This window comes from Ovis canadensis, chromosome 5 (assembly GCF_042477335.2).
Source record: "Ovis canadensis isolate MfBH-ARS-UI-01 breed Bighorn chromosome 5, ARS-UI_OviCan_v2, whole genome shotgun sequence".
In the NCBI taxonomy this organism is placed as follows: domain Eukaryota; kingdom Metazoa; phylum Chordata; class Mammalia; order Artiodactyla; family Bovidae; genus Ovis; species Ovis canadensis.
This window is the reverse complement of record NC_091249.1, coordinates 82,163,391-82,175,135: the sequence shown is the minus strand read 5'-3', so window position 1 is coordinate 82,175,135 and position 11,745 is coordinate 82,163,391. Positions and strand designations below refer to the sequence as shown.

The 11,745-nt window shown below is 40.6% G+C and overlaps 1 pseudogene; it reads left to right on the top strand.

The window, feature by feature from the left end:
- The first annotated feature begins 351 nt into the window (after positions 1-351).
- LOC138441629 (chromobox protein homolog 1 pseudogene) lies at positions 352-1,099 on the top strand (annotated as a pseudogene).
- Positions 1,100-11,745: the final 10,646 nt, after the last annotated feature.

Here is an 11,745-nt window from a genome sequence, read left to right as displayed (position 1 = left end):
GACACATTCAGGCAGCAAGAAAGAAAGAGTTGGAACAATGTAGGGATGACCCCCCTGGTGTCAAAAGAAGTCTGGCTGCCCCAGATTATTTTGAGAATAAGAAAAATTTCTGGAATTTGTAGACATTTTCTCAAGTTATGGAAGCCTCAAGGGAATGATATTTAGGGTCCCTTCATATGAGGAAGGGTTTCAGCAATATTAGAAAAAAAATTCATCCACCTATGCATCCATCCATTTATTTTACAAGTAATTATTGAGGACTTACTATACGCCAGGAACCATTCAAAACTTAGGGGAGGGGGGAGAATCAGGGAAGTACTGGTCAAGGGTACCAAGTTTCAGTTGGGCAAGATGAGTAAGTCCTAGAGATCGACTGTACACCATAGTGCCTACTGTTAGCAACAATGGGTTGCACAGAAAGGGCAGCTCTTCTAAGTGTTCCATCACAGTCACCACGCCCCGGCCAGCAGTGCCTCACTGATTCCTCTCGGGTTTGTGGGTGCTGCTCTGAGTAGCCGTCACCCTTTATACCAGAAAGCTGGCAGGCACCGTGAGGAAAAATCAAAACAAGAAGAAAGCAGAGGAGGTGCTAGAGGAAGAGGAATATGTGGTGGAAAAAGTTCTAGACTGGCAAGTGGTAAAGGGCCAACTGGAGTATCTCCTAAAGTGGCAGAGAGTCTCAGATGAGGACAACACATGGGAGCCGGGAGATAACCTGACTGCCCTGATCTCACTGCTGAGTTTCTGCAGTCACAGAAAACAGCACCCAAGACAGATAAATCAGACGAAGACAAGTGCAAAGCTGATTCTGATTCAGACAATATGAGGGAGGAGAGCAAACCAAAGAAGAAGAAAAGAATCAGAAAAGTCACAAGGCTTTGCCTGGGGTTTGGAAGCTGAGCAGATTATTGAAGATACAGACTCCAATGGAGAACTCATGTTCCTGATGAAATGGAAAATTTCTGATGAGACTGACCTGGTCCCTGCCAAGGAGGCCAAAGTCAAGTGCCCACAGGTTGTCATAGCCTCCTATGAGGAAATGCTCATGTGGCATTCCTATCCCTCAGAGGATGATGACAAAAAAGAAAACAAGAATTAACTCTCTTGAATACCAGTGACTGTCACATCTGACTGTGGGTTTCAAGTGGGGAGAGAAGGAGTTCTACTTGTCTCGACACCATAAAGATGGCTTGAGAAGATGTGCTTTGAAGAGCCAGTATAGTTTCTGTGCCCTACAGCAGCCTAAGTGCTTTAAAGTTGTTCCATGCTGTACAGTTTGCACACCCATCTTGGTGGAGGGGAAGAAGAATCAGTGTTTCAATGCAACCCATTCTGAACTTCACTAAGAAAAGCAAAGCGTCTTCTATGATGGACAGAACTTGTAGAGTGTGATGTGGGAGAGCAAGCGACACTGTAGATCTTCAAAGTGCATCTCCACAACCCACAGCCTTCTTCCCAAGAGGGTTAACTCTGCATTTTTTACAGGATAGAATGTGTGTAGTTTTTGGCTATTACTGGTGTATTGTGTGGGGTGGGTGGGATGGAGTGGGACAGAAGGGAGACTGGAGTTGAGATCATTTTTCTTAAAATTTTAAGAAACTGTGAAACAAAGGAAAAAACTACTAATGATGACTGGGTTCTGTGTCCAGAATATTGTATCCCTTCAAAAAATGTCATTGGCCACCTAAATGAGGACTGTGAGAGACTGTTTAAAAGCTGTGAATGCCTAGAAGCTGAGGTATTCCCTGCGTGATATTAATGCTGGTCCCAACAAAGGACTAAGCCAGTTATGAAGTTAACAAAGTTGCCGTTTGGAGGATGGAAACTGGTTGAGAAGGAAAAGTCTTATTGAATGTATAAAGGAGGATGATTCTGTCTTCAGCTCAGTTCAGTTCAATCGCTCAGTAGTGTCCGACTCTGCGACCCCATGAACCACAGCATGCCAGGCCTCCCTGTCCATCACCAACTCTCAGAGTCACCCAAACCCATGTCCATTGTGTTGGTGATACCATCCAACCATCTCATCCTCTGTCATCCCCTTCTCCTCCTTCCCTCAACCTTTCCCAGCATCAGGGTGTTTTCCAATGAGTCAGCTCTCCGCATCAGATGGCCAAAGTATTGGAATTTCAGCTTCAACATCAGTCCCTCCAATGAACACTCAGGACTGATCTCCTTTAGGATGGACTGGTTGGATCTCCTTGCAGACCAACGGACTCTCAAGAGTCTTCTCCAACACCACAGTTCAAAAGCATCAATTCTTGGGCATTCAGCTTTCTTTAGAGTCCAACTTTCACATCCATACATGATCATTGGAAAAACCATAGCCTTGACTAGATGGACCTTTGTTGGCAAAGTAATAGCTCTGCTTTTGAATATGCTATCTAGGTTGGTCATAACTTTCCTTCCAAGGAGTAAGCATCTTTTAATTTCATGGCTGCAGTCACCATCTGCAGTGATTTTGGAGCCCAGAAAATAAAGTCAGCCACTGTTTCCACTGTTTATCCATCTATTTCCCATGAAGTGATGGGACCAGATGCCATGATCTTCGTTTTCTGAATGTTGAGCTTTAAGCCAGCTTTTTCACTCTCCTCTTTCACTTTCATCAAGAGGCTTTTTAGTTCCTCTTCACTTTCTGCCATAAGAGTGGTGTCATCTGCATATCTGAGGTTATTGGTATTTCTCCTGGCAATCTTGATTCCAGCTTGTGCTTCTTCCAGTCCAGCGTTTCTCATGATGTACTCTGCATATAAGTTAAATAAGGAGGGTGACAATATACAGCCTTAACGTACTCCTTTTCCTATTTGGAACCAGTCTGTTGTTCCATGTCCAGTTCTAACCCTTGCTTCCTGACCTGCATATGGGTTTCTCAGGAGGCAGGTCAGGTGCTCTGGTATTCCCATCTCTTTCAGAATTTTCCACAGTTTATTGTGATCCACACAGTCAAACGCTTGGCATAGTCAATAAAGCAGAAATAGATGTTTTTCTGGAACTCTCTTGCTTTTTCCATGATCCAGCGGATGTTGGCAATTTGATCTCTGGTTCCTCTGCCTTTTCTAAAACCAGCTTGAACATCTGGAAGTTCATGGTTCACATATTGCTGAAGCCTGGCTTGGAGAATTTTGAGCATTACTTTACTAGTGTGTGAGATGAGTGCAATCGTGTGGTAGTTTGAGCTTTCTTTGGCATCGCCTTTCGTTGGGGTTGGAATGAAAACTGACCTTTTCCAGTCCTGTCTTAGAGGAGCTAATTCTTGGAATTGACAAGACCCTTTCTTTTCCAATTATGAAGTTGTAAATATCAGTTTCTCCACCCAAGCCACTGGCTGAAGTATTTGGGGAAGGGCAGAGAGTGGTATAGGAGGTAGGCAGATAGGTATAGGAGGTAGGGAAAGACAAGGACCAGTACTCAAAGGGTAGGAAACTCATGGAGACTCTGTTTTTTTGAACTTTGAAACCATTGGTGGCAGGGTTTAGTCACTGACAGCACAAGTTCAAGAGCTGAATCATTTCAAAAATTAAATCTTCTCAGGAGAAGATTTAATTTTCATACTGGGGCAGTGGTTCACTTTAAAACAAAACAGATTTTTTAATTCCAAGAATTAACTAAAATCCAAAACACTGTCTTGGATCATGAGCTCCATCAGTTCTTGACATCATCTAGACCTGCATCTAGAACTCCACTGTAATTTTTAGGCATGTGTTAGGTTTCTGTGAAAACTTTTGTTTAAATGTAAATTTCATATCAACAGTCAGGTTTTTTGTCTTAATAAAACTATAGATTTATAAAAAGATAATAATAAACAAATAAATAAAGAGGGTGGAGGAAATGCTTGGAAATGATGAAGATGTTTATGGCATTGATTGTAGTAATGGTTTCACAGATGTATATTTATCTCCAAACTCATCAAGTTGTATACATTAAATATGTACAGCTTTTTGTATAACAACACCTCAATAAAATAGTTTAAAAAAAACACTAGGGGTACAACAGCAAACAAGATAGTCAAGGAGATGTGACCACATTTGTAACCCATGTGATGGCTCATATAAGCATCAAATATAGATTCTCTAATGTCATGTGTTTGTTTTTTTTTTTAATTTACACTTCATTCTCGCTCGCTCAGCCATCTTAAAAAGTGCATCTAACCCTCCACGTACAATGTTGGTTATATGCAGCCAAACAATTGCCTCATTGGCCCTCCCCAAGTCTGAAATTCTCCTCAATAAATCATCCTTCTGGGCTCAGACTTGTGTAAATGTCGGAAATTCCCTGGTGGTCCAGTGCTTATACTCCATTCTTGCACTGCTGGGAGTCCAGGTTCAATCCTTGGTCGGGGAACTAAGATCTCACAAATCAAGTGACAGGGCCAAAAATTATTAATTAAAAATACACAGACTTGTGTAAATGTCAGAGTTCCCATTTAAATGCAAATAGCCCTGCAGCCATAACACATTACATCATTGTCATTCATTAACACCTTTCAAGTGTAACAGCAACTGGGAAGTCTAAGAAATCCTGGAAAGGGAGAGAATGTAAAAGTGCTTCCAGAAAGAACAAGGCCAGCTGGCAGCCTCAGCAGGAATATGGGAAAGGGGTTGCCAAGCGATTGAAGAAAGGTGAACTGAGCACATACTTCCACTTGGAGAGACTGAAGGACTTTGTTGAAGGACAACAGAACAATCAGTAACAAACTGAATGATGTCTGGTATTAGACTATGTGATTAGCTATTCATTTATATTCTCATGTATATCTGAACCTCTTAATGGTTCACAATCATTTGGAAGCAGGTGTGGTATACTTTATGTAACAATATGGAGAAAAACCTACTTACCAGGAAAACCCACCCACCGCCAAAATTGTTTACTTGTATGAATAACTAAATTATAAGCTTTGATGAGGAAGAAGGCCTCCAAGAGGCACTTGATGATCACTCTGGGGCTAATTCCAGGGTTTGGCTTTGCTGACAAGGTTCTATAAATTGGGGACAGAAGCTGAATAGGCTGCATAATAAAAGAGTCTTCAGAGGCTGTTTGGAGTAGGAGAGGAAGAATGACAAGGTCACTGGCAGAGGACAGAAGAGGAATACGGATCTTGTTAGTTCTCTAATGTGTGATCTCTGATGCAAATCAACTTCACTATTTCCTCATGAAATCTTCAGTAAAAGTCCATTCTTGTTAGTGTGTGCTATTAACGGGGGTTCACCACAGGCATTAGGGAATAGTGTGAGTACCAGCCATCCACAGCAGTCTACCACATCTGGCTTCTACTTATGAATATTTAAAGAATTGGAGTTGTACAAGGCCCAATGCATGGAGCTTGCTGCTTAACACTGCATTATGCATTTGGAGATGGGATTTTTGTAATTTTTTATTGACATACAGTTGACTTAAAATGTGTCAATCTCTGCTGTATAGCAAAATGACTCAGTTATACACATATAGACTTTTTTAATATTCTTTTTCATTATGGTTTACCACAGGATACTGAATATAGTTCCCTGGGCTATACAGTAGGACCTTGTTGTTTATCCACCCTATATACAATAGTTCGCATCTGCTAACCCCACACTTGCAGTTCAGCCCTCCCCCAGCCCTCTTCCCCTTGGCAACCGCGAGTCTGTTCTGTATGTCTGTGAGTCTGTTTCTGTATGTCTGTGAGTCTGTTTCTGTTTTCTAAATAGGTTCGTTTGTGCCATATTTTAGATTCTACATGTAAGTGATATCATATGATAGTTGTCTTTCTCTTTCTAACTTACTTCACTTAGTATAATAATGTCTTGTTCCATCCATGTTGCTGTAAATGGCATTATTTCATTTTTATGGTTTAGTAGTATTTCAATGTATATGTACCATACCTTGTGTATCCATTTATCTGTCAGTGGATATTTAGGTTGTCTCTATGACTTGGATATTGTGAATACTGCTGCTGTGAACACAGGAGTGTACGTATCTTTTTGAACTATAGTTTTGTTCAAGTATATGCCTAGGAGTGGGATCACTGGATCATATGGTAATTCTATTCTTAGTTTTCTAAGGAAACTCCCCACTGTTTTCCATCATGGCTGCACCAACTTACATTCCCACCAATAGTGTAGGAGGGTTCCCTTTTCTCTACATCTTCTCCAGGATTTATGGTTTACAGATTTGCTAATGATAGCCATTCTGACTGGCATGAAATGCTATTTCATTGCAGTTTCGATTTGCATCTCTCTAATAATAATTAGTGATGCTGAACATCTTCTCATGTGCCATCTTTTCACACTAGCTATCTGTAAGTCCTCCCCATTCTCAGGAGGCATGTGACTCTGGATTGCCAAGACTAGGGAATTCCACCAAGCCCACTTTTCCCAATGAAGACAGGAATTAGAGAACCTGGCTCTCCATTGAGAGACAAACACAATCCATGAGGCCTGGGAACAAAGAGCTTCATGAAATTGATCTCCTAAAAATAAATTCCATTTTCTTCTCTATCAAAAGAGACACCATTGGGTGGCACTATTGCTTACATTTTAAAATTTCAGATAGTCAAAGTCACATTTCAAACTCAGCAGCAAAAAGAATAGCAGAGCTTTCTCCAAGAAGCTCCAGAAGACAGCATCCTACCAAGGTATATCACCAATATGGTTAAACTACAGACAGTTCAAAGTAAGTAAAATATGATTTCTTAGAAAATAACCCAACTCATTTAAAAAACATTATCTACCAGATTCAATGAGCATCAGCATCCTCATTACAATTTCCATGCAACTTGACATCCTAAAGAGCTTCTTTCTTCATTTGAGATGTATTGCCAGCAATTGCCACTCACTTCTGTTTAAGGGATAATGGGGGAAGGCATACTGTTTTGTGGCTTTTCTTTTCCACAAACATGCTTAAGCCTTGGTTAGTCAATTACCCCCATGACTCCCATATCCATTTACAGTAATTTCTATTAAGAAAAGTTCCACCTCTTGCAGTAATGGGAGTTTTGATGATCAACTCAAGGTCCCTAGCTACTATGTGTAGCTGCTATCCCTGCGTGGACTTCCAAGACCTTTCCCTGCACTATAGAATAATGGATCTTTGAGAAATATAATAATTCTTCCTGCTCTTCCTCTCACACCCACCTTACTAGCAGATAGAAATCAGCAGGGGTGATAGCCAGCAAAGCAACACTGGACACAATTGTCACAGTTACATTTACCAGTGTCTGGCATAACACACACACAGCAAACACGTGCCACACAATGGGATTTTATTCAACAGATCAACCCCCTATTAATTATATTTTTCACTGTTAATGTTTTTTTAACTAATTTAAATAGCTCCATGCTGCTTTCCTAGAGTAAAACCAAACGTGTACACTGCTAACTGCATGACAATGAAAGATTATACTATCACAATCAATTACACGTGCCAACTTTTTTCAGTGGCACGTTCTGCTTGTGACAGCCAGAGAAACAACAGGGGAAAAGAAAGAACCTAAAACATAAGCCATATATAAAATGAGAGGAAAAAGACAACAGAAAATTACCCCAAAGTTTGATGCAATGGATATGACTGATGGTAGGTGCCCTCAACCCTGGCTTCTAGAAAACAAAATAAAAACCCCAAGACAGAGATTTTAAACAGAGTCCTTGCCATGCTATTCTGTGGACCACAGTAGCAGGCATGGCATCGTCTGAGAGCTTGCTAGAAATGCAGATTCTCAGGCCTTCCCTAGACCTAATGAATCATATCACACAGGTGATAGGCATACATATTAAAGTCTCAGAAGCTCTGCTCTAGCTCACCGGGGTATGAGAAAACAGAAACCTCCTAATGATGGAGGGCCATTTCCTACAAGGATGAAGCTAGTGGAGTAGGTTAAGAAAGGAAGTAATTTTTTTTTTTTTCAAAGTGTTAATGTTTTAATTTTTTTTCAATGTTTTATAGGGCCTCTTGCCTGTAAGTTTTCAGATGGAGTCAATTAGACAATGTGATGACTTTAACAAATGATTAATTTTAATTTTTAATTTATTTGTTTTTTTAAATTGAAGGATCATTGCTTTACAGAATTGTGTTGGTTTCTCCCAAATATCAACATGAATCAGCCATAGGTATACACATGTCCTCTCCCTTTTGAACCTCCCTCCCACCTCTCTCCCCATCCCATCTCTCTATGTTGTTACAGAGTCCTGGTTTAACTCCTTGAGTCATATAGCAAATTCCCATTGGCTATTTATTTTACATATGGTAATATAAGTTTCCATGTTACTCTCTCCATACATCCCATTCTCCTTCCTCCCCTCCCACCATGTCCATAAGTCTGTTCTCTGTCTGTGTCTCCACTGCTGCCCTACAAATAGGTTCATCAGTACCATTTTTCTAGATTCCATATATATGCATTAGTATGTGAGATCTGCTTTCTCTTTCTGATTTACTTCACTCTGTATAATAGATTCTGCATTTATCCACCTCATTAGAACTGACTCAAATGTTTTCCTTTTTATGGCTGAGTAATATTCCATTGTACATATGTAGCTTCCCTGGTCGCTCAGACGGTAAAGCGTCTGCCTGCAATGCGGGAGACCCAGGTTCGATCCCTGGGTCGGGAAGATCCCCTGGAGAAGGAAATGGCAATCCACTCCAGCACTCTTGCCTGGAAAATCCCATGGATGGAGGAGCCTGATAGGCTACAGTCCAGGGGGTCGCAAAGAGTCGGACGCGACTGAGCAACTTCACTTTCACTTTCAATATTCCATTGTACATATGTACATATGTACCACAGCTTCTTTATCCATTCATCTCTTGATGGACATCTAGGTTGCTTCCATGTTCTAGCTATTGTAAATAGTGCTGCAGTGAACATTGGGGTATGTGCGTCTTTTCAATTTTAGTTTCCTCAGGGTATATGGCTAATAGTGGGATTTCTGGGTCATATGGTGGTTTTATTCCTAGTTTTTTAAGGAATATCCATACTGGACAAATGATTTTTAATGTCACTTTCTGCTTGTACTCTGAACATGCCATGTCTTATAGTATATTTTCAAGTTGCAACAGGACATAAAGATTTGTATTTTATTAGTGACTTTGTCTTTTTACATAATATTTCAAGTTTTATTGCTTAAATGAGAAATTTAGATACATCTAATTCATTTATTCATGCTAGACCTGGAGAAGGAAATGGCAACCCACTCCAGTATTCTTGCCTGGAGAATCCCTGGACAAAGGAGCCTGGTGGGCTAGAGTCCATGGAGTTGTAAAGAGTCGGACACAACTGACAGGACTTAGCACAGCACTTGTTCATTCAACAATAATCACTGACCATCTGCTATGTGATAAGCAGGGCTCTAAGTGCTACAGATACATCAGTAAATAAAACAGACAAAACTGCCTGCTTTCGTTGGGTTTGCATTCTTTTCAGGAGAGACAAACAATAAGAAAAAATAGCAAGTGATATCATATTTTATATGCTGATAAGTGCTATGGAAAATAACAGAACAGAGGAGCACGGGGGGAATAGGGAAGGGTTTGCAATTTTAAGTGGGGAGGTCAAGGTAAGTCTCACTTGAGCAAAGACTTGTAGCAAAGCAAGGGGTGAAACACTCAGATTTCTGGGAGGGGAGCATTTTAAGTATGACTGGCATTTTGAGGAAAAGAGGAAATTTATGGAACAGAATGATCAAGTAGAAGAGTAAAAAGAAATAAAGTCAGTTAGGTAACAGGGGTGTGAATTAAGGCCTTTTATAAATAATAATTTTTATTTAAAAAAAAACACTTAAAAAAAAGCGCTTAACCTTTTACTCAGAGTCAGATGAGATGTCAGTGGAGCTTTTTGAGCAGAAAAGTGGCATGACCTAACTTATATGTTTTAACAGAATGATTCTGGCTGCTGTTTGAGAATAGACTATTGGGATAAGCAAGAATGGAAGCACAGAGACCAGTTAGTAGGTTTCCACTATAATGCAGGTCAGAGATGATAGAAGCTTAGATTAAGGTGGCAGTAGCAGAAGTGTTGAGAAGTGGTTGGATTCTAGGTATCTTTTATGAGATTTGCTGATGCTTTGGATGTGGGGTATGAGATAATGAAGAAAATCAAGGATGATAAAAGTTCATGGCCTAAACAATTGGAAGGTTGGTAAAGATATGAATAGGGCAAGTTTGTGGGAGGAAGATCAAGACTTTCTTTTGGACAGGTTGGATTTGCTTTCTAAAGGCAAAAACCCTAACACAACCCATGTTTCACGGGAGACAACTGTTTAGCTACTTTTTATTGACATAATGAGAGGGGGAAAAAATCTTCTGTAGGTACTTGGCAAGGAGATGAGTTGGAAGGGATGCAAAAAACATGAACACTTCCGAAGAGCTTTTACTTCCAGTCCTATCACTTACTGGTGTATCACTTATGGGAGGCATCGAGTTTTATACGTCTCAGTTTCCCCATCTCTGCGAAGGAACCCTGCATTTAGCCCCTCCCTGTAAAGTCCCAAAATTAGGGAACAATACACAGACAGACAGGCACTCACATGCACCCACACATGCACCCACACATGCGCAAACAGCAAATGAGCCCATGATACCGCATGAGCCCTTCAGAACTTGGATGCCAACTAGAGATAAGGGAGTAAAGCAGAAAATACTGACTTGACTCAGTATAGCTAGAATGAACTAATATTGTGTTTTCTGCTATCAAAAACAGTCTCAAGAGACTTCCCTAGTGGTCCAGTGGTTAAGACTTTGCCTTCCAAAGCAGGGGGTGCAGGTTCGACCCCTGGTTGGGGAGCTAAGATCCCACATGCATTGAGGCCAAAAAACAAAAACAAAAAACAAAAAACATAAAACATGAGCAATATTGTAACAAATTCAAAAAAACACTTTTAAATGGTCCATATCAAAAGCACTTTAGAAAAAGATAGTCCAAAAAATGAGACCAAGTTGAGTTATCAAAACCTAAAGTGACTTCTTTTTGCACAACTAATTATTAAATCCACATTTTTACTATTACTAGCTTTTGAAATCACTTCACATTTTCTCTCTTCCATGAAGACCTTCTTGATAGGCTCACCAGGCTACCCATCTGATACTCAGTACACATAGTCTTGGAGAAGGCAATGGCACCCCACTCCAGTACTCTTGCCTGGAAAATCCCATGGACGTAGGAGCCTGGTAGGCTGCAGTCCATGGAGTCACTAAGAGTCGGATACGACTGAGTGACTTCACTTTCACTTTTCACTTTCATGCATTGGAGAAGGAAATGGCAACCCACTCCAGTGTTCTTGCCTGGAGAATCCCAGGGACGGGGAAGCCTGGTGGGCTGCCATCTGTGGGGTCACACAGAGTCGGACACGACTAAAGTGACTTAGCACACATAGTGTTGCATTGTTATTTATCTTTTATTTATATAGCTTGAGTCACCTCCTTGAATTCATCAATATTTTCAACTCAACAAGGCTTTTTTTACAGCACTGTATAGAATTGCTTTTAGCCACAAGTAACAAACAGTGTCAGACTTTATTTTGGGGGGGCTCCAAAATCACTGCAGATGGGATTGCAGCCATGAAATTAAAAGACGCTTACTCCTTGGAAGGAGAGTTATGATCAACCTAGATAGCATATTCAAAAGCAGAGACATTACTTTGCCAACGAAGGTCCATCTAGTCAAGGCTATGGTTTTTCCAGTAGTCATTTATGGATGTGAGAGTTGGACTGTGAAGAAAGCTGAGCACCAAAGAATTGATGCTTTTGAACTGTGGTGTTGGAGAAGACTCTTGAGAGTCCCTTGGA